At 46.2% G+C, this 21,710-nt stretch overlaps 1 protein-coding gene across 2 annotated transcripts in view; it reads right to left on the minus strand.

The window, feature by feature from the left end:
- The window catches only part of PCMTD1 (protein-L-isoaspartate (D-aspartate) O-methyltransferase domain containing 1), a 76,106-nt gene extending 54,933 nt beyond the window's left edge, over positions 1–21,173 (minus strand). The window contains exons 1-2 of one of the 2 annotated variants that reach the window (XM_082257847.1): positions 21,005–21,173; positions 237–441 (exon numbers count right to left, since the gene is read on the minus strand). The gene's annotated coding sequence lies outside the window, so the exon portion shown is untranslated. The remainder of the gene's footprint in view (positions 1–236; positions 442–21,004) is intronic. The other variant, XM_082257846.1, reaches the window with a different exon arrangement.
- Between the last annotated feature and the right edge of the window lie 537 nt (positions 21,174–21,710).

A 21,710-nucleotide genomic window follows, 5' to 3' on the forward strand; every position in this document is an offset into this window, starting at 1 on the left:
TGTTAGCTTCTACTGTCGAATTCCAGCACTGCTGCGATATATGGAAATCTGCCGTGCTCTTTGCACTGCATCACTGAATAGGCTCCATTTGTTATTCACATTGCAAGCAACTAGATTTTAAGGAATCATTTCCACCAGAAGCTCTATGATCACAACATACACGTTCATCTCAGAACATCAGCATTGTAATAACAATTCAAACAATAGTTATTTTTGACAATTCAATATAAGCTTACTTGAAAAATCTCCTTTCATGTTGTGATTGCTGCCTGTCTGCTGCTCATCTCTTTCCACAACGTCCTGGATTCCCAGCATGCTTTGCAGTTTCTCCTCTGCTGTTTACTCTTGATTTCTAAGGACTATGTATCCCATGGTACCTTGCTGCCTGCAAGCAGTGATTCCTGTACTGACTCCGCCTCCTGAAACTCCTCCTCCCAGCACCTCTGTAGTTCAGAAGGCAGGCTCTGTGAAATGTGTGATATAGGAGTGCCTACTCACAGGGCATAGTGAAAATGTGTCAAAGAATTCAAGGAAGAAAATGTGTAGGGACAAACTTCAAGATAGCTCAGAGTAATAGGAGTCATCTAATAAGTAACTGAAATACAACGTGAAAATGAATATCTAACTTTAAATGTGACCTGTAGATACACTTTAAAAATATAGAGGCTGTCCACTTATCAAAGTGAATGTTGTCTTAGCAAAACTTATGTTTATTCAGTTTAGTAAATAAGGTGAAGTTGTGTTCACTTTGCATACCAACCATAGATACACCTTAAAAAGGCTTGGTAAAGCCTAACTCTAGGTTTCTTGTGACTTATAAATAACTCATGTCATCCGTGATAGGGAATACTATTAAAATCTTGTACTCAGACAAGTGCATTGTAACCCCCTTTATAGGACTCCCTAAATTCCCGCTGGGATACTCGGATAAGGTCTTCCAGCCATTGTCACCTAAAACATTTCCTATGGGTGCACACCATCAGAAATTAAAGCATGATAGACCCTCCCATTTCCCAGTGGCGGGCTTTTTAACTTCCTAAACCAGACATGTGAAACGGCGTCAACCCTCTTCTGCTTTAACTGCCTTTGACTAAAGCCGGCCATAGATGATTCAAATCTCAGCCGGTCCAGCAGGGACAGACCAAGATCCAATTAATTATGGCTATTATAGCTTCAAGCAGTAATTACTGTGTTTTCCTGTCTGGGAATGCTCCCCATGCTGGGAGAACACAATGACTCCACAAAGGAATTCCCCATCAATACTGACTGTGTCAATGGGGAAGTCAAGCAATTTTCTTTCCTGCAACGCCTAGTTGCAGGAAAGAAAATCGCTCCCTCTACGGCCAACTTAAATTGGATCCACCACTTACCCGATCAGACATGGAAGTCACTCTTACTTAGGCCTCTTTCACACTGGCGTTCCGTATGTCCGTATATCACCCCATCCGTTCGCGGGTGATATACGGACATAATGCATATCAATGGGATTGCGGATGTCAGCGGATGACCATTCGCTGACATCTGATTTACGTCCTTTCAGTTCTGTTCCGTTTTTTGGAACGGAACAGAACCCTATTTTTTTTCCGTTTAAAAAATTGAAAGGACGCAAAATCGGATGTCACCGGTGTCATCCACTGACATCGGCAATCCCATAGACATACATTATGTCCGTATATCATCCGCAAACGGATGGGATGATATGCGGACATACGGACCGGTTGACATCCGTGTCCGTAAAAAAAAAAAAAAGTGCCTAGCGGATCGCAATACGGTCCGCTCCGTGTGAAAGAGGCCTTATAATATTGTAAAGTGGGAAGCAGAAATGGGAAGGCCTTTTTTCAGACCAACAGAAAAACCAAATTGTTTGGTTTATCAATAAGGCATCAATTTTAAGTAAAATACAAGAGACCGCATTTAAGATTGAGTCAAGCTGGCATAGAGTTCCTAAGACCTTACATAAAATATTCCCATAGTGCAAAACTATAATATTTTTCCAAACTTCTTCAAATAGTGTGCTGTGATAAACTTTGTGTCCACCACCAAATTAGGCGATATTTACACTTACCTCTAGGCATTTTGGCCACTGGTGGTGGACACAAAGTTTATCACAGCACATGGTTTGAAGGATGGTTTAAGACCACTTTTGCATCCAGAAATCAAGTTTTCTTCATTCACAGCACTTTATTTATTTATTCATTTATTTAAACATATTGCCAATGTTAACTTTCCGCTATTACAAGGCACTATTTATTTACACAATGCACTTTATTTCACGTATGAATTTGTATATTGCAGTCACAGCATAATTTATCTGCCCATGTTAGGGGCAATGTTTTGCCACATATGCACAGATTTCATATGTGCAATATGTTTTGATACTATTAAGCGCGGTTTAAAGAATCGATCGACTAATCAGTTGACCGGTTCTTTTTGAATTTTTATCTATTTAGACCCTGTAGTCTTATAACACATATGTTTGTATGCAGATATTTATTTTTAGTTCAACCATTCACCATTAGTTGGTGCAGGTAGTGGACATATAACTCATATTTATATTCCATTTTATTAATCAAACTATAATATTTGTGTTTTGAAGCTGCCCACTCTTGCATAATTTTTAAAACCAGATGAGGGACATTACATTCCACTTGACTGAGATCGGTCTTGGAGACAACCCTGCAGCCTTCTTACTTCATCTAACAGTGTTGTTAGAAAAGTACAATCACTTTTGATGCATCTTATGAATGTGCTTGCATTCCTCTATAACAGAAACATGCAACTCTGCCTCCAGTCAGAGTTTGGCTCAGTAAAGTTAAATTGATAGTAAAGTCTAGTTTATTTTGTTTAAAAATAACAAACATGTCATACTTACCTGCTCTTTGCAGTGGTTTTGCACAGAGAAGCCCAGATCCTCCTCTTCTTAGGTCCCTCACAGGCGCTCCTGGAACCTCCTTTCTGCCCCCACAGCAATCAGCTTACTATTGGGGCACCCAAGCCGAGTGCCTGCACTGTGTATCCTTTTAGACACAGAGCCGCTACTTTGCCCCATCCTCTCTCTCTCTCCTCATTGGCTCACTGACATTAATTGACAGCAGGGGGAGCCAATGGAGCACCACTAGGTAAAAAACGGAAGCACCACTGCTGTCTCAGCCAATGAGGAGGGAGAATCCCAGACAGCTGAGGCTCTCGTGCAACATTGATGGATCTAGATAGGGATCGGGTAAGTATTAGAGCCGGTTCACACTAACCCGACTCAAAGTCGCCCCGACTTTGAAGTCGCCTGTGCAGCGCGACTTCATCGCGGCTTGCAAATGACTTCTCATAATAGAAGTCAATGCGAGTTGCTCCGACTTCGCCAAAAAATAGTGCAGGAACCTTTTTCTAAGTCAGAGCGACTTGAGTCGCTCTGATTAGAACGGTTCCATTGCACAGCATTGGGAGCTACTTGTCAGGTGACCAAGTCGCCTGACAAGTCGGAGTAGTGTGAACCGGCTCTTAGGGGGACTGGGGGCTGCTGCACACAGGTTTTTTTTCTCTTAATACATTAAGAGAAAAAAAACCTACCTTTAGCGAGATTAAATTTATGGAGGATGTCATGGCCTCTTCAAACCACAGAGGGAAACTATTTCAAAAGGCGTATTGGATTGACTTTACACATACTCCCCAAATATTAAGCTTTGATGACCAATCTGTGATAGTCCATCCACCCTTTGGCTGAGTTCTGCTCAACCATTCACAGGAAGAATTGTATTTCATCAATATATAGAAACTTCCTCTGAATGGCTGAGGTGCAGTTTGTGACGAAATCTGCCTGCCTCTTCACCTCAGCCAATCAGAGGAAGTTTTGTGATTATTGGTGAAATACAGGGTTTCCTGTGATTGGCTGAGCAGAGTTCAGCCCAACTTGATTTTGTCCTGGGAGTGAGATGGGTAGTCTCCGTACTGCTGCCAGAACAAAACACTGGGATTACATACAGTTTATACAGTGCTCACAGCCGCTGCATCTGTTAGCAAATAGTTTGCTTGGTCCAAAACATTTAAAGTCACAAGAAACCTGGAGTTAGGCTTTACCTCCTCTGTTTGTACTAATAAAATACTGAGCCCCCGACCTCCCATAGCTGCCACAAAACACAAGTCCACAACACCACAACCGGCAGCTATTACAATATTCTCCCTGGAACAAATGTAGTAGCCAACTTGTTTGTTGTCAGCTTGTGTCTTTGGGAATGGTGGCGCTCCTCTCCAGCTGCTGTCATTCACAATACAAACTGCCAGCTACTACTGTAGTAAAGTCCTCTGAACTAGCCGGTCTTCAGCTCAGTCAATACAAGGAAGCAGTGGAGTCAAAGGGCTGTAGATATTTCTTCTGGCAGGCAGGGGTTGTGTGCTATCAGTCAGAAGTCTATCTGCTAACTTCAGCATGGTCGGATATTGGTGGAGGAAGGGGTGGGCCAGCTATCCAATCACAATACTCCGCAACCACAGCACAAATGTTAACAGGGACAAGTGCCCTGGGGGTATTAACAAGCATTTTAACTTCTGGTGAGACTTCTTTAATGCCCTTCTGGTCTGCAAACCACAGATAAGAAACAAGAAAAAAAATGGTCAGTCATGTTTACATGCAACTCCTTTATATAGTGTTAAAGCACATGGTACAAAATCAGGACTGATTCAAACTATTTCACAGGAAAAAGTCAAGGGATACTTTCACTGGAAACCCACAAAAGGAAAGATGGTACTACTAATGGTACCTGGTGCTTTGCAATGTCGATCACAGGCATGCCGACTTTCAAGCAATTTCATCCTCTTCAAACCAGCAAAAGATCAATACAACCTATCTCTAGGGGTTCTTTCACACGGGCGGACCCAATCGGACCCTCCAGTCTCTTCTATGGAATGAAGGGTGTCAGTGGGCATGTGTCCATTGACACCCATCAACATCTGAACCTGTCCACTAAAAACAGATGGATGAAGATCCGTTCCCCATCTGTTTGGCAGATCGGATCAGGTGGCAGTCAGGCATAAACGGACAGACGGTCTGTTTACATCCGACGGCCCATAGAGGTGAGCAGGCTGTGTATGCTCTGCATAACTGTGTCTAAAGAGTGGACATGGACCAGCCATCTGGGATCAGCAGAAAGATTCCCCGCTGGGCAAGCAGACTCCAACGAAGCCTGCCACGCATGCAAGGGGCTGAACTGTGCCACAATCAAAGCAGTCTGTGGCAGTTTGCCTTGATCCCTTCATTATTTCTGAGGTCAAAGAAATTGTAGCATCTATGGCTAGCATAAGGCCCAGCTCATACCTGAGCTTTTCGAAGCACGACTTTATGCTTTACCAGAAATACTTCAGCACGTGACACTAGAACTTCTATTATTTTCAAAAATGCCTATTCACAGTGTTGCTGAAAGCCCACTGCTCGAGGGGAAAAAAAAAAACAAGAGCTTTGAGTGTTTTGACCACTATAGACTTCTATGGGAGTGTGTGAAAATGCCTATAACACTAGTTTTTGTGTGTGTCTTGCCTAGTAACTAGCTTTAACCACTTGCCGACTGCCGCACGACTATTTACGTCGGCAGTCAGCCCCTCACAGGCAGAGCGACGTAGGGATACGTCGCTAGCCTGTGAGGGTCTAGGGAGCGAGCGGGCGCGCTCCCAGACCCCCCCGCGCGTGTGACCGGCGGACCCGATGTCCGCCGGTCACTCGCGATCATCGGGTGGAGAGGCAGAAAGGCAGGCGGCTGATGTAAACAAGCCGCCTGTCATTCTCCCCTGTGTATGAATGGTAATCATACGGTTCTACTATGTAGGACCGTTGATCACTGTTCATACACCTCAAGCCACAGCCAATCACAGTTAGAATGACGCCCCTAGGGACACACATAACCCCTCCCTCTCAAAAAAAGTTAACCCCTTCACTACCAGTGTCATTTTACAGTAACGGTGCATATGTATAGCACTGATTACTGCAGTAATGTCACTGGTAACCCCAAAAGTGTCAAAAATGTCAGACAAGGGTCCGATCTGTCTGCGGCAGTACCGCAAAAAAAAAAAAAAAAAACGCTGATCGCCGCCATTATGCGTTAAAAAAAAAGAAAAAAAAAGACAAAAATCTTTCCCTTAGTTAGTAAACGCAATAACTTTTGCGCAAACCAATCAAAATACGCTTTTTGCGATTTTTTTTTTACCAAACATATGTAGCATAAAACAAATTGGCCTAAAATGTTAAAAAAAAAATTATTTTTACATTTTGTTTTGGGAATCTCATATAAAAAAAATGTGAAAAATATTGTTATTTTTGCAAAATTTACGCTCTTTTTTTGTTTATAGCGCAAAAGTAAAAAAAAAAACGCACAGGTGATCAAATGCCACCAAAAGAAAGCTCTGTTTGTGGGAAAAAAAGGACGTCAAATTTGTTTAGGTACAGCATTGCACGACTGCGCAATTGTCCGTTAAAGTCACGCAGTGCCGTATCGCAAAATAGGCCCTGGTCAGGAAGGGGGTAAAATCTTCCGGGGCTTAAGTGGTTAAAAAAAAAAAAAAACGCTCTAGCCTGATGTGCAATTATGTCTGTACAAAGATTAAAATGAAAAAAAGCCTGAAAAATTACCAAAAACACTCAGCTCGATTTGACAGATCTTACACAATCTGCCCATTTATTATGCAATCTGATCTGCTTTTTGTACAGCAGTTTACACAATCTCCCCATTCTATTCTGCAACTACACCTACCGGCTTTCATGGATTACCTACATCAGGTTTTTTACACAATTGTCTTGGGATGTTTATTTATTGTCAGCGTGTGAAATTATTTAGCATATTTCCCACACAGACATGTTTTTAAATAATGTTCATGACTATGAAAATCCATGTTTGTGCTTTCCTGTTGTCTGATGATAAGGATGACTCATAGAGCCAGCCCTTTGCTTTGCAGAGCTGCACTGATGTCATGTTTATTATTATTTATGGCAGGTAAACCTTTGTCTATTTATGGGGAAGGGCCTGCAAGTTGCATAACGTCCAAATGCAGTGCTGAACTGAGCATAACAAAGTATAACAAAACATAGCAAAGAAAGTGGAAGTAACCTGACTCGGAGATCTTCAGGCTTTCTTCTAAGCGGAGTTTGCTGAACTGTATGACAGATGAGCTGAGAACTACCCCCCCCCCCCCCCCCCAGGCTCACAGTAAACACTGCTGTGGCAACACTGAAAACACCGGCAGTATGACGCCATTGTCTGGGTGATGAGCAAAACTTTACTTTGTTGCTGATGAATGGTCAGCAGTCCAAGTATACCAAAACCCAACTACTAAAATCCGATATATGCTCTGTCGTTTCACGATAGACTACTAAGAAACAGTGGTGATTCTGCTATGAAGGTCTCTATTTAGGCCCAGGGCCGATGCTAGTTTTACGCCCTAGGCAAGATCAGCTACTTGCGCCCCCCTCAAAAAAAAAAAAAAAAAAAGGGAAGGGGTTAAAAAATGCTCTATGTCATATCCAGTGACCCTGATCTGATGGTTCCTCCATGTAATGCTGTCATACCCAGAGATCCCAATGTTCCTCCATGTCACACCTGGGGACCCTGATGTTCCTCCATGTCACACCTGGGGACCCTGATGTTCCTCCATGTCACACCTGGGGACCCTGATGTTCCTCCATGTCACACCTGGGGACCTCAATCCCCCATGGCACACCTGGTGACCCCAAACCCCTGTTACACTTGTGACCCCTCTCCCCCATGTCACACCTGGTGACTCTGATTCCCCATGGCACACCTGGTGACTCTGATTCCCCATGGCACACCTGGTGACCGCAATTCTCTTTCACACCAGGGATACTCCATGTCACACCCAGGGACCCTGATCCCCTGTTCTGGGGACACTCACTGGGCAGTATGAAGAGAGTGACCTGCACTCTGCCCTCCATCATCATGATTCTGCTGGTTCCTTTTCCCAGGACGCTCCTCCCCTGGACCACAGTGCTCACCACAGCTCCAACCGGCTCCTGGTGGAGGGAGAAGCAGCAGCCAGAGAGCTCTGCACCTCCTTCATCACCAACATCCTCAGACCATTCCGTTGCCTCGTCGCTTCTGCTCCAGTAAAGGTGCCGCCCTCCAGTGCCGAGCTCCGGCTCAGGTTCAGCTCTCCTCAGCTCCCTGCTTAATACTGACCCAGGGAAATGAACAGCTGCCCACCAGCTAAGATTAGAGAGTCACTTCCCGCCCAGGGATTAGGCCGCTCAGCTCCAGAGGAAGAGGATCATTATGCAGCTAGCACTCCTCTGGGCTCCTTTCCTGCTCCTTGGGGCTCCCCCAACAATGGTGGAAAGCCAGGGCCTGGTAGTTCTGCCACTGCCCCAGACACCTGGCATCTTCCTCTGTCCCTTCTTCCTCCCCCACTGCCGCCCCTTTCCTCAGCTCACAAGGATCATTCATGATGGAGCGTGAGTGCTGAATCGTGGCTGCGCCCCTAGGTGGCAATGCGCCCTAGGCGGCTGCCTAGTTTGCCTAGTGGAAGCACCGGCCCTGTTTAGGCCTCATTCAGATGGACAAATGAGGGCTCTAGCATTCAGAGGCAGCTAAACTCCATGACTCTCTGTGCTTTGGCCCCATACAAACTGGATGACCAGCTGCATCCAGGACCAGTAACAGCCCCTAGTCACATGTAAGAACTCGGATGAGCACTTACACATGAACAGCAGTGACACCAATTATTGATTTCTACAAATTGAGTAGAAATCTGGCTGTTCACACACAGAATGCACATAGAGAAGGTTCTTGTGCCAGCAAGAATTGCAGATTTATACTGGCATTCGTTGTCTGATGGGTCCTTATAGGGTGACAACACTCTATTACTGTCTCCTAATTGTTCTCCTAAGTTGTCACCCTGTGACATGCTCTCCCAATGGAGACTACAAGCTTCAGTGTAGATTACACAGGCTTGATCAGCTATTGTCATCATCAATCATCAGAACCCCCCTGAGAAATGCCATGCATGTAGACAGGAAGTAGCTGCAAAGAGCCTGCAGGAGATGCAACACAGGATAAAAAAAAGGTGTTAATAAGTATTTTCTTAACCCTTTAGTACTGGCTATAGCCAGGGCTTTAAAACAGAACTAAACCCTGCCACCCTTCACAGCCAAAGAAGCTGCCATCTTAGCCTCTGATGTGCAGTTGCCATGGTGCTACATATGTGATCACCTATAACACCAACTATCATTCATTGAATGTCTTGAATGTAATTGTTTTGGGAAACAGTAGAACTAAAAGCATAGAATACACAGTGCTTAAGCAAACGAAATGTAATTCAGTGTTTATCTCAGGGCTTCTCAACCAGGGTTCCATGGAACCATAGGGTTCCTCCAGCAGGGATCTCCAAACTCTGGCCCTCCAGCTGTTGAGGAACTACACGTCCCATGAGGTATTGTAAAACTCTGCATTCACAGACATCACTAAGCATGATGGGAATTGAAGTTCTTGAACAACTGGAGGGCCATAGTTTGGAGACCCCGGCTCCAGAGGTTCCTTGAGCAATTTCTACCCATTAGATCAGTTCCCCCTGACACCATTGATCCTTTTAGCTATCTATAGGGGGGTCATTCTTCCCAATCTCCACAAGTGTAAGGAGAATTCTTCCCACTGACCATCACACTAATGTATCATGAGTTGTAGATATAGTCACTTTTAGCTGGGGTGCCCAGAGACTGGAAATGGATTTCAAGGGCTCCCGTGTTGAAAAGTTTGAGAAAGGCTGGTTAAATTGAACCCCCAGAGTTGACTAAAGATCTGTGGGATTAAAGGGATTGTAAAGTCAAACAGTCAAAAGGTTTTTTATCCTAATGCATTCTATGCATTAAGATAAAAACCTTCTGTGTGCAGCAGTCCCCCCTCAGCCCCCCCATAATACTTACCTGAGCCCTCTCTCTATCCAGGGATATCCACGACTGTCTCAGCCTCATTAGCTAAGACACAGTAGCGGTGCCATTGGCTCCCACTGCTGTCAAAGTCAGTTAGCCAATGAGGAGAGGGTGTGGGGCCAGACTGTAGCAAACATGGAGCTGTGCCTCGGCTCGGGTGCCCCCATAGCAAGCTGCTTGCTATTGGGGCACTTAAAGGGAGAGAGGGTCCAGGAGAGCTGAAGTGGGACCCGGGAAGAGGAGGATGCGGGCTGCTCGGTGTAAAACCACTGCACAGGGCAGGTAAGTATAACATGTTTGGTATTTTTATTGGAAAAAAAAATCAGACTTTACATTCACTTTAAAACCGAACTAAAATCACAAACTGCAAGCTGGTAGCTCTGCAGAAGACACATGTGATGCCTCTTCTGACACTACACCTACCTGCCTGATTGCAGAGTTCTCAGGCATGAAAACTGAGCCCTGCAGCTTACATCCTTGGCATGGTCCCGCGGTCCCTGTGTGCCGGGATGGCTGTCTCCTACAAATCTGTTACAGCATCCTGCTCCAGCCAATGAAAACAGCTGAAGACCGGCACCCAGAAGAAGGTGACAGGGAGGGTGGGAAATGTTGAAGGAAAGGTAAACGAACGTAAGCAGCTCCTACACCATTCTTCTTCCATGATTTTAGTTTTTTATTTAACCAGCATGTTGAATGAAAAAAATGACTGGGCTCCCCCATCTACACACTTAATGTAGAGAGGGGAATCATTCCCACAAAGGGTTTGTATTCTGATAGCGGAGAGACTTTCATGACCAGGGCATTTTATGCGTTATGACACTGCGTTAGTTTAACTGACAATTGTGCGGTCGTGCGACACTGTACCCAATAAATGTATGTCCTTTATCCCCACAAATAGAGCTTTTTGATCACCACAGGACTTTTTGTCCCCGTTCACACTGGGGCGACCTGTGAGGTGACCTGGTCGCCTCACAGGTCGCCGTAGGTCGCCTTCCATAGGGAAGCTGCGGACCCGTTCTAATAGGAGCGACACAAGTCGCTCCGACTTAGAAAAAGGGTCCGGAGCTTCTTTGGGGCGACCCGGAGCGACCTGCATAGACTTCAATGTTATGAAGTCCGTGCCGGCCGCTCCGAGGTCACGGCGCGCTGCTCACACCGCGACCTCGGAGGTCGCCCCTGGAAGTCGGATCGCCCTAGTGTGTACGGGGCCTTTATGTTTTGCGCTATGAAAAAAAAAATACCGACAATTAAAAAAAACAAACAATAATTTTTACTTTCTGTTATAACATATCCAAAAGAAAATTAAAAAAAACAACTTCTTCATAAGTTCAGGCCAATATGTATCCTGCTATAAATTTTTGGTAAGAAAGAATCCCAATAAGCGTATATTGATTGGTCTGGGCAAAAGTTATAGCATCTACAAACTATGGGATTTTTTTTTCTAGTAATGGCGGTGATCAGCAACTTATGGCGGGACTACGATATTGCCGTGGACATTCGGACACATTTTGGGGACCAGTGCTAAAAAACAATATACACTGTCACTGTACTAATGACACTGGCTGGGAAGGGGTTAACATCAGGAGCGATCAAAGGGTTAACTGTGTGCCCAATTAGTGTTTATGTGTACTGTGTTAGATGCTTTTACTAGGGGAAGAGATAGAATGTACTCCCTCCTGTTTCACAGGGATACAATTTCCATCCTTTCCCTCCTGTCAGAACAGCGATCTGCCTTGTTTACATAGGTAGATCGCCGTTCTGTGTCTCTGCCCAACAATCTGCGGGTGCTGGAGGACATCGGGTACCCTGCCCCTGCTGGCAGCATGTCATGTATGTGTGCCCCCTACCCGTATGTGTCGGATCACATACATATATACACACACATGTGATCTGGTGCTCAGCTGCTGCCCTGTAGCATTAAAACTGCTATAGGGTAGACCTAATGTGGTTTACTGACAATATCGTCATCATCATGCAACACTGTAACCAAACCAAACGGTTATTGTTTTGTTCCAACAAAAATAGCTTTTTTTTTTTTTTTTTTACGGTACTTGACTACCTCAGGGTTTTTTTTTTTTATTGTTATTATATAAATGAAAAAAAAAAGACCAATATATATATATATATATATATATATATATATATATATATATATATATATATATATATATATATATATATATATATATATATATAAATAAATTAGTGATCGACCAATGTTGTTTTTTTAGTGCTGATACCAATGCTTTGGTCATCGGAAATCGGTCAATATCGGCCGATAAATTTTCGGGCATGTAAAAAATGTTTTATTTATTTATTTTTTTTTTTTCCAGGTACTCTTGTGGAGGGACTTCTCCAAACCCCTTCTCGGCACTGAAAAGCATTCAAAACACCAAGTTTGGCTGTTTTGAATGCTGTCAGTTTTTTTAATGTGGCGCCGAGTACCCAGAAGTGTCATTACATCACTTCCGGGTTGTTTACATGGAGACCCGATCAGAGCCGAATGCGGCTTTAATCAGGTCTTCTCTTTGGCGTCCGTGCAGGTAGGATGCCCGGGTCTCCTGGTGGGACGGGAGACCCTGGCGAGCCGCGGAAAGCGGTGGGAGGGGGGGGGCATCCCCTCCCGCTCATTGTAATGACAGTCGAGCGGCTTCTAAGCCGCATCGGTTGTCATTACAAGACAGCAGATCGTCAGCTATGGACGCCGGTGCCGGGGTGATGCCTCTAGCTGAAGGCATCACACTGGTACAAGCACTTTCCCTAAATATCGGCAATATCGGTAACCTCCGGGGCCGATTCCGATATATCCAGGAAAGTGTATATCGGCCCCCGATATATCGGTGGTGCCGATTATCGGTCGATCCCTTGGGGACCCTATTATATTGGGGACCCTAGTATAGTTCTGATCGTGATCAAGATACTGATCCGTACAGACGCTATACTGGTAAAGGCGGTGATCAGCGACTTATAATGTGACTGTGACAGGGTGGTGGGCAATTTGGTTCTAACTGACACTGGCTGGGGGGGGGGGGGACACAAACTGACACTGATGTCTCTAGTGACACTAAAGCCTGGTACACACAGTGTTTTTTTTTCCATTCAACCAAGCGGGTTGAATGCAAAAAAAACTGCCAGCTCTGGTTGGAGCTGCTGTACTAACAATCCAACATTAGTACAGCTATCTCCCCTGCTGAGCTATTGTGTTCTGATAGGGGAATAGCCCCCCTGCCGAAACACTCAGATTAGCGCTCTCAGCCAATGGCCAGTCGGCTGCAAGTTTTCCAGCATGTTCATCTAACAGAAGCCGACAGTCGGCTGTTTTTAATTGAACCGGCCGATGTCATCCGACTTTTAGCCGGTGTGCACTAGTGATAATACTGTACTAACTACACTGTCTGGGTGACAGGAATGATCAGGAGGGCCACCAAGGGGTAAATATGTACCTAACAAGTATTTGTGTGCTGGTCCACACCAGTGCGGCTTTGAAATTGTGCTACTTCCCTGTGATTTCTAGGCCACAGATCGGTGCCTCTGATTTCATTGCAGCTTGCGTCTTCATTTAACAGAAGTCTATGCAAGTCGCAATGAAAGAAAAAGGAGCGCGACTTGCGGTGATCAGAGCAGTGCCAATGTGGGCAATAGGGTGCGAATTGTTGTGCATTTGGAACTGTCAGATCGCAGCAGTGTGAACCAGGGCTTACTCACAGATCATCTGGCTGGGTCTCTCCTTGCTTTCAGTTCTGAACGGTGCCTGATTGCAGGGAGAGACCCAGCCAGGCCAGATCTCTGTGCTGCGATTGGCCACAGCCAATCAGCCTGTATACAGCCAAAATGTTTGGCAAACTCTTGTCCAATCAAAGCATAGTTCAGCATGCGCGCCTCTATACGAGGAAGTACACAGAGATTTACGGGTATGTCGCTGCGCCCGCAGCTGCTGCCTGTACATGTACTACTGGCGGTCAGCAAGAGTTTAAAGTTTATAAGAGGGTCACAAAGTGACCGGTCAGCCAGGTGTATTGTGATGTAATCGGTGGGTGACATGTACATGGTATGTAGTGTACGGTGTGATCAGAGGGTGACATGTACATGGTATGTAGTGTCCGGTGTGATCGGAGGGTGACATGTACATGGTATGTAGTGTACGGTGTGATCGGAGGGTGACATGTACATGGTATGTAGTGTACGGTGTGATCGGAGGGGGGACATGTACATGGTATGTAGTGTACGGTGTGATCGGAGGGTGACATGTACATAGTATGTAGTGTACAGTGTGATCGGGGGGTGACATGTACATGGTATGTAGTGTACGGTGTGATCGGAGGGTGACATGTACATAGTATGTAGTGTACAGTGTGATCGGGGGGTGACATGTACATAGTATGTAGTGTACAGTGTGATCGGAGGGTGACATGTACATGGTATGTAGTGTACGGTGTGATCGGAGGGTGACATGTACATGGTATGTAGGGTACGGTGTGATCGGAGGGTGACATGTACATGGTATGTAGTGTACGGTGTGATCGGAGGGTGACATGTACATGGTATGTAGGGTACGGTGTGATCGGAGGGTGACATGTACATGGTATGTAGTGTACGGTGTGATCGGAGGGTGACATGTACATGGTATGTAGTGTACGGTGTGATCGGAGGGGGGACATGTACATGGTATGTAGTGTACGGTGTGATCGGAGGGTGACATGTACATGGTATGTAGTGTACGGTGTGATCGGAGGGTGACATGTACATGGTATGTAGTGTACGGTGTGATCGGAGGGTGACATGTACATGGTATGTAGTGTACGGTGTGATCGGAGGGTGACATGTACATAGTATGTAGTGTACAGTGTGATCGGAGGGTGACATGTACATGGTATGTAGTGTACGGTGTGATCGGAGGGTGACATGTACATGGTATGTAGTGTACGGTGTGATCGGAGGGTGACATGTACATGGTATGTAGTGTACGGTGTGATCGGAGGGTGACATGTACATGGTATGTAGTGTACGGTGTGATCGGAGGGTGACATGTACATGGTATGTAGTGTACGGTGTGATCGGAGGGTGACATGTACATGGTATGTAGTGTACGGTGTGATCGGAGGGTGACATGTACATAGTATGTAGTGTACGGTGTGATCGGTGGTGACATGTACATGGTATGTAGTGTACGGTGTGATCGGAGGGTGACATGTACATGGTATGTAGTGTACGGTGTGATCGGAGGGTGACATGTACATGGTATATAGTGTACGGTGTGATCGGAGGGTGACATGTACATGGTATATAGTGTACAGTGTGATCGGAGGGTGACATGTACATGGTATGTAGTGTACGGTGTGATCGGAGGGTGACATGTACATGGTATGTAGTGTACGGTGTGATCGGGGGGGGTGACATGTACATGGTATGTAGTGTACGGTGTGATCGGAGGGTGACATGTACATGGTATATAGTGTACAGTGTGATCGGAGGGTGACATGTACATAGTATGTAGTGTACGGTGTGATCGGGGGGGGTGACATGTACATGGTATGTAGTGTACGGTGTGATCAGAGGGTGACATGTACATGGTATGTAGTGTCCGGTGTGATCGGAGGGTGACATGTACATGGTATGTAGTGTACGGTGTGATCGGAGGGTGACATGTACATGGTATGTAGTGTACGGTGTGATCGGAGGGGGGACATGTACATGGTATGTAGTGTACGGTGTGATCGGAGGGTGACATGTACATAGTATGTAGTGTACAGTGTGATCGGGGGGTGACATGTACATGGTATGTAGTGTACGGTGTGATCGGAGGGTGACATGTACATAGTATGTAGTGTACAGTGTGATCGGGGGGTGACATGTACATAGTATGTAGTGTACAGTGTGATCGGAGGGTGACATGTACATGGTATGTAGTGTACGGTGTGATCGGAGGGTGACATGTACATGGTATGTAGGGTACGGTGTGATCGGAGGGTGACATGTACATGGTATGTAGTGTACGGTGTGATCGGAGGGTGACATGTACATGGTATGTAGGGTACGGTGTGATCGGAGGGTGACATGTACATGGTATGTAGTGTACGGTGTGATCGGAGGGTGACATGTACATGGTATGTAGTGTACGGTGTGATCGGAGGGGGGACATGTACATGGTATGTAGTGTACGGTGTGATCGGAGGGTGACATGTACATGGTATGTAGTGTACGGTGTGATCGGAGGGTGACATGTACATGGTATGTAGTGTACGGTGTGATCGGAGGGTGACATGTACATGGTATGTAGTGTACGGTGTGATCGGAGGGTGACATGTACATAGTATGTAGTGTACAGTGTGATCGGAGGGTGACATGTACATGGTATGTAGTGTACGGTGTGATCGGAGGGTGACATGTACATGGTATGTAGTGTACGGTGTGATCGGAGGGTGACATGTACATGGTATGTAGTGTACGGTGTGATCGGAGGGTGACATGTACATGGTATGTAGTGTACGGTGTGATCGGAGGGTGACATGTACATGGTATGTAGTGTACGGTGTGATCGGAGGGTGACATGTACATGGTATGTAGTGTACGGTGTGATCGGAGGGTGACATGTACATAGTATGTAGTGTACGGTGTGATCGGTGGTGACATGTACATGGTATGTAGTGTACGGTGTGATCGGAGGGTGACATGTACATGGTATGTAGTGTACGGTGTGATCGGAGGGTGACATGTACATGGTATATAGTGTACGGTGTGATCGGAGGGTGACATGTACATGGTATATAGTGTACAGTGTGATCGGAGGGTGACATGTACATAGTATGTAGTGTACAGTGTGATCGGGGGGTGACATGTACATGGTATGTAGTGTACGGTGTGATCGGAGGGTGACATGTACATAGTATGTAGTGTACAGTGTGATCGGGGGGTGACATGTACATGGTATGTAGTGTACGGTGTGATCGGAGGGTGACATGTACATGGTATGTAGTGTACGGTGTGATCGGAGGGTGACATGTACATGGTATGTAGTGTACGGTGTGATCGGTGGTGACATGTACATGGTATGTAGTGTACGGTGTGATCGGTGGTGACATGTACATGGTATGTAGTGTACGGTGTGATCGGAGGGTGACATGTACATAGTATGTAGTGTACAGTGTGATCGGGGGGTGACATGTACATAGTATGTAGTGTACAGTGTGATCGGAGGGTGACATGTACATGGTATGTAGTGTACGGTGTGATCGGAGGGTGACATGTACATGGTATGTAGGGTACGGTGTGATCGGAGGGTGACATGTACATGGTATGTAGTGTACGGTGTGATCGGAGGGTGACATGTACATGGTATGTAGGGTACGGTGTGATCGGAGGGTGACATGTACATGGTATGTAGTGTACGGTGTGATCGGAGGGTGACATGTACATGGTATGTAGTGTACGGTGTGATCGGAGGGGGGACATGTACATGGTATGTAGTGTACGGTGTGATCGGAGGGTGACATGTACATGGTATGTAGTGTACGGTGTGATCGGAGGGTGACATGTACATGGTATGTAGTGTACGGTGTGATCGGAGGGTGACATGTACATGGTATGTAGTGTACGGTGTGATCGGAGGGTGACATGTACATAGTATGTAGTGTACAGTGTGATCGGAGGGTGACATGTACATGGTATGTAGTGTACGGTGTGATCGGAGGGTGACATGTACATGGTATGTAGTGTACGGTGTGATCGGAGGGTGACATGTACATGGTATGTAGTGTACGGTGTGATCGGAGGGTGACATGTACATGGTATGTAGTGTACGGTGTGATCGGAGGGTGACATGTACATGGTATGTAGTGTACGGTGTGATCGGAGGGTGACATGTACATGGTATGTAGTGTACGGTGTGATCGGAGGGTGACATGTACATAGTATGTAGTGTACGGTGTGATCGGTGGTGACATGTACATGGTATGTAGTGTACGGTGTGATCGGAGGGTGACATGTACATGGTATGTAGTGTACGGTGTGATCGGAGGGTGACATGTACATGGTATATAGTGTACGGTGTGATCGGAGGGTGACATGTACATGGTATATAGTGTACAGTGTGATCGGAGGGTGACATGTACATGGTATGTAGTGTACGGTGTGATCGGAGGGTGACATGTACATGGTATGTAGTGTACGGTGTGATCGGGGGGGGTGACATGTACATGGTATGTAGTGTACGGTGTGATCGGAGGGTGACATGTACATGGTATATAGTGTACAGTGTGATCGGAGGGTGACATGTACATAGTATGTAGTGTACGGTGTGATCGGGGGGGGTGACATGTACATGGTATGTAGTGTACGGTGTGATCAGAGGGTGACATGTACATGGTATGTAGTGTCCGGTGTGATCGGAGGGTGACATGTACATGGTATGTAGTGTACGGTGTGATCGGAGGGTGACATGTACATGGTATGTAGTGTACGGTGTGATCGGAGGGGGGACATGTACATGGTATGTAGTGTACGGTGTGATCGGAGGGTGACATGTACATAGTATGTAGTGTACAGTGTGATCGGGGGGTGACATGTACATGGTATGTAGTGTACGGTGTGATCGGAGGGTGACATGTACATAGTATGTAGTGTACAGTGTGATCGGGGGGTGACATGTACATAGTATGTAGTGTACAGTGTGATCGGAGGGTGACATGTACATGGTATGTAGTGTACGGTGTGATCGGAGGGTGACATGTACATGGTATGTAGGGTACGGTGTGATCGGAGGGTGACATGTACATGGTATGTAGTGTACGGTGTGATCGGAGGGTGACATGTACATGGTATGTAGGGTACGGTGTGATCGGAGGGTGACATGTACATGGTATGTAGTGTACGGTGTGATCGGAGGGTGACATGTACATGGTATGTAGTGTACGGTGTGATCGGAGGGGGGACATGTACATGGTATGTAGTGTACGGTGTGATCGGAGGGTGACATGTACATGGTATGTAGTGTACGGTGTGATCGGAGGGTGACATGTACATGGTATGTAGTGTACGGTGTGATCGGAGGGTGACATGTACATGGTATGTAGTGTACGGTGTGATCGGAGGGTGACATGTACATAGTATGTAGTGTACAGTGTGATCGGAGGGTGACATGTACATGGTATGTAGTGTACGGTGTGATCGGAGGGTGACATGTACATGGTATGTAGTGTACGGTGTGATCGGAGGGTGACATGTACATGGTATGTAGTGTACGGTGTGATCGGAGGGTGACATGTACATGGTATGTAGTGTACGGTGTGATCGGAGGGTGACATGTACATGGTATGTAGTGTACGGTGTGATCGGAGGGTGACATGTACATGGTATGTAGTGTACGGTGTGATCGGAGGGTGACATGTACATAGTATGTAGTGTACGGTGTGATCGGTGGTGACATGTACATGGTATGTAGTGTACGGTGTGATCGGAGGGTGACATGTACATGGTATGTAGTGTACGGTGTGATCGGAGGGTGACATGTACATGGTATATAGTGTACGGTGTGATCGGAGGGTGACATGTACATGGTATATAGTGTACAGTGTGATCGGAGGGTGACATGTACATGGTATGTAGTGTACGGTGTGATCGGAGGGTGACATGTACATGGTATGTAGTGTACGGTGTGATCGGGGGGGGTGACATGTACATGGTATGTAGTGTACGGTGTGATCGGAGGGTGACATGTACATGGTATATAGTGTACAGTGTGATCGGAGGGTGACATGTACATAGTATGTAGTGTACGGTGTGATCGGGGGGGGGGGTGACATGTACATGGTATGTAGTGTACGGTGTGATCGGAGGGTGACATGTACATGGTATATAGTGTACAGTGTGATCGGAGGGTGACATGTACATAGTATGTAGTGTACAGTGTGATCGGGGGGGGGGTGACATGTACATAGTATGTAGTGTACGGTGTGATCGGGGGGGGGGGGGGGTGACATGTACATAGTATGTAGTGTACGGTGTGATCGGAGGGTGACATGTACATAGTATGTAGTGTACGGTGTGATCGGAGGGTGACATGTACATGGTATGTAGTGTACGGTGTGATCGGAGGGTGACATGTACATGGTATGTAGTGTACGGTGTGATCGGAGGGTGACATGTACATAGTATGTAGTGTACGGTGTGATCGGTGGTGACATGTACATGGTATGTAGTGTACGGTGTGATCGGAGGGTGACATGTACATGGTATGTAGTGTACGGTGTGATCGGAGGGTGACATGTACATGGTATATAGTGTACAGTGTGATCGGAGGGTGACATGTACATGGTATGTAGTGTACGGTGTGATCGGAGGGTGACATGTACATGGTATGTAGTGTACGGTGTGATCGGGGGGGGTGACATGTACATGGTATGTAGTGTACGGTGTGATCGGAGGGTGACATGTACATGGTATATAGTGTACAGTGTGATCGGAGGGTGACATGTACATAGTATGTAGTGTACGGTGTGATCGGGGGGGGTGACATGTACATGGTATGTAGTGTACGGTGTGATCGGAGGGTGACATGTACATGGTATATAGTGTACAGTGTGATCGGAGGGTGACATGTACATAGTATGTAGTGTACAGTGTGATCGGTGTGAATGGACCTCACATCTACATAAAGGAGGTGCCGTGTCCCCAGGACAGGAAGATGGGAAAGTTGAGTCAGAGTTGTCACAGGACAGCTGTCAGTGTGGTGTGGGGGGTGGGGGTCCCTTTAATCCAGGACACATATTATATACACAGGTTCTGAGGCTGAAATAATGCACATAAGGCACCAAGTGAGTTTATATACAACCTTAATCAGCCTCAGAACCTGTGTAATTATTATGTGTCCTGGTATAAAGGGGTGAGGTGGCAACCCTAGTTGGGGGGGGGGGGGGAGACTGAATGCCACATGTACAGGGGGGAGGGGGGAACCACACAACGATAGCCCTGAAGAACTACAAGTCCCAGCAGGCCCCGCCCCCTACAGAGCTCCTCCATGCCTGACACACACAGCCGCTGACTGCGCCACAAGCCTCCTCTGACTCCATACTGACCCAGACACCGACCACTCACCATGAGAAGCGGGGAAGGGTGTCAGGGGTGGCGGCACACTCGGTCCCCGCCCGGCCGGCCGCCGTCTTCTCACAGATGCCCCGAGCTCTTTCTGGCGATGCAGGACGGGGGAGGGGGGGAGCACGGAGTACATACAGGCCCGTGTACAGCCTGTGTTCTATCACTCCGCATCCCCAGACTCCCTCTACACGGGTATACACTTCCTCCATCACCCGCCAGGGGGCGCTGTGTGTCATACCGCTCAATGCCAATCTCCTCACAGCCCTTCAATAGATCTATACAAGTATAACCTCATATAAACTTCCACAGGATGATGTCATGGCAAACATTGTTTTCAAACTTTGAAAATTAAAGTAAAGCAAGAAAATTCGTCATTTTATTTTAGCGTAAGGATCACACCACAAAAACGCACTCCATCCATTCCGGACGCATTTCTGCATGCATGTTTAACTACATTTTTGACGCGGTCCAGTGCATTTTTGATGTGTTTCCTGGATGCATTCCAGATGCTTTTATATTTATTCCCCCCCCCCCAATATTGGGGTCTGGTGCGTTTTTAAATGCATTCCAATGCATTTTATCGCATTCCAGTGCAGGAAAATGCATCATGTTCTACTTTTATTTCTGGAACTGATCACACTGGTGTGAACTAAGCCATTGGAAACCATATAATCTAGTTTTCATGCATTTTTGATCCAGAAAAAAA

Source organism: Pelophylax lessonae (genome assembly GCF_965119305.1).
Source record: "Pelophylax lessonae genome assembly, chromosome: 5".
NCBI lineage: Eukaryota > Metazoa > Chordata > Amphibia > Anura > Ranidae > Pelophylax > Pelophylax lessonae.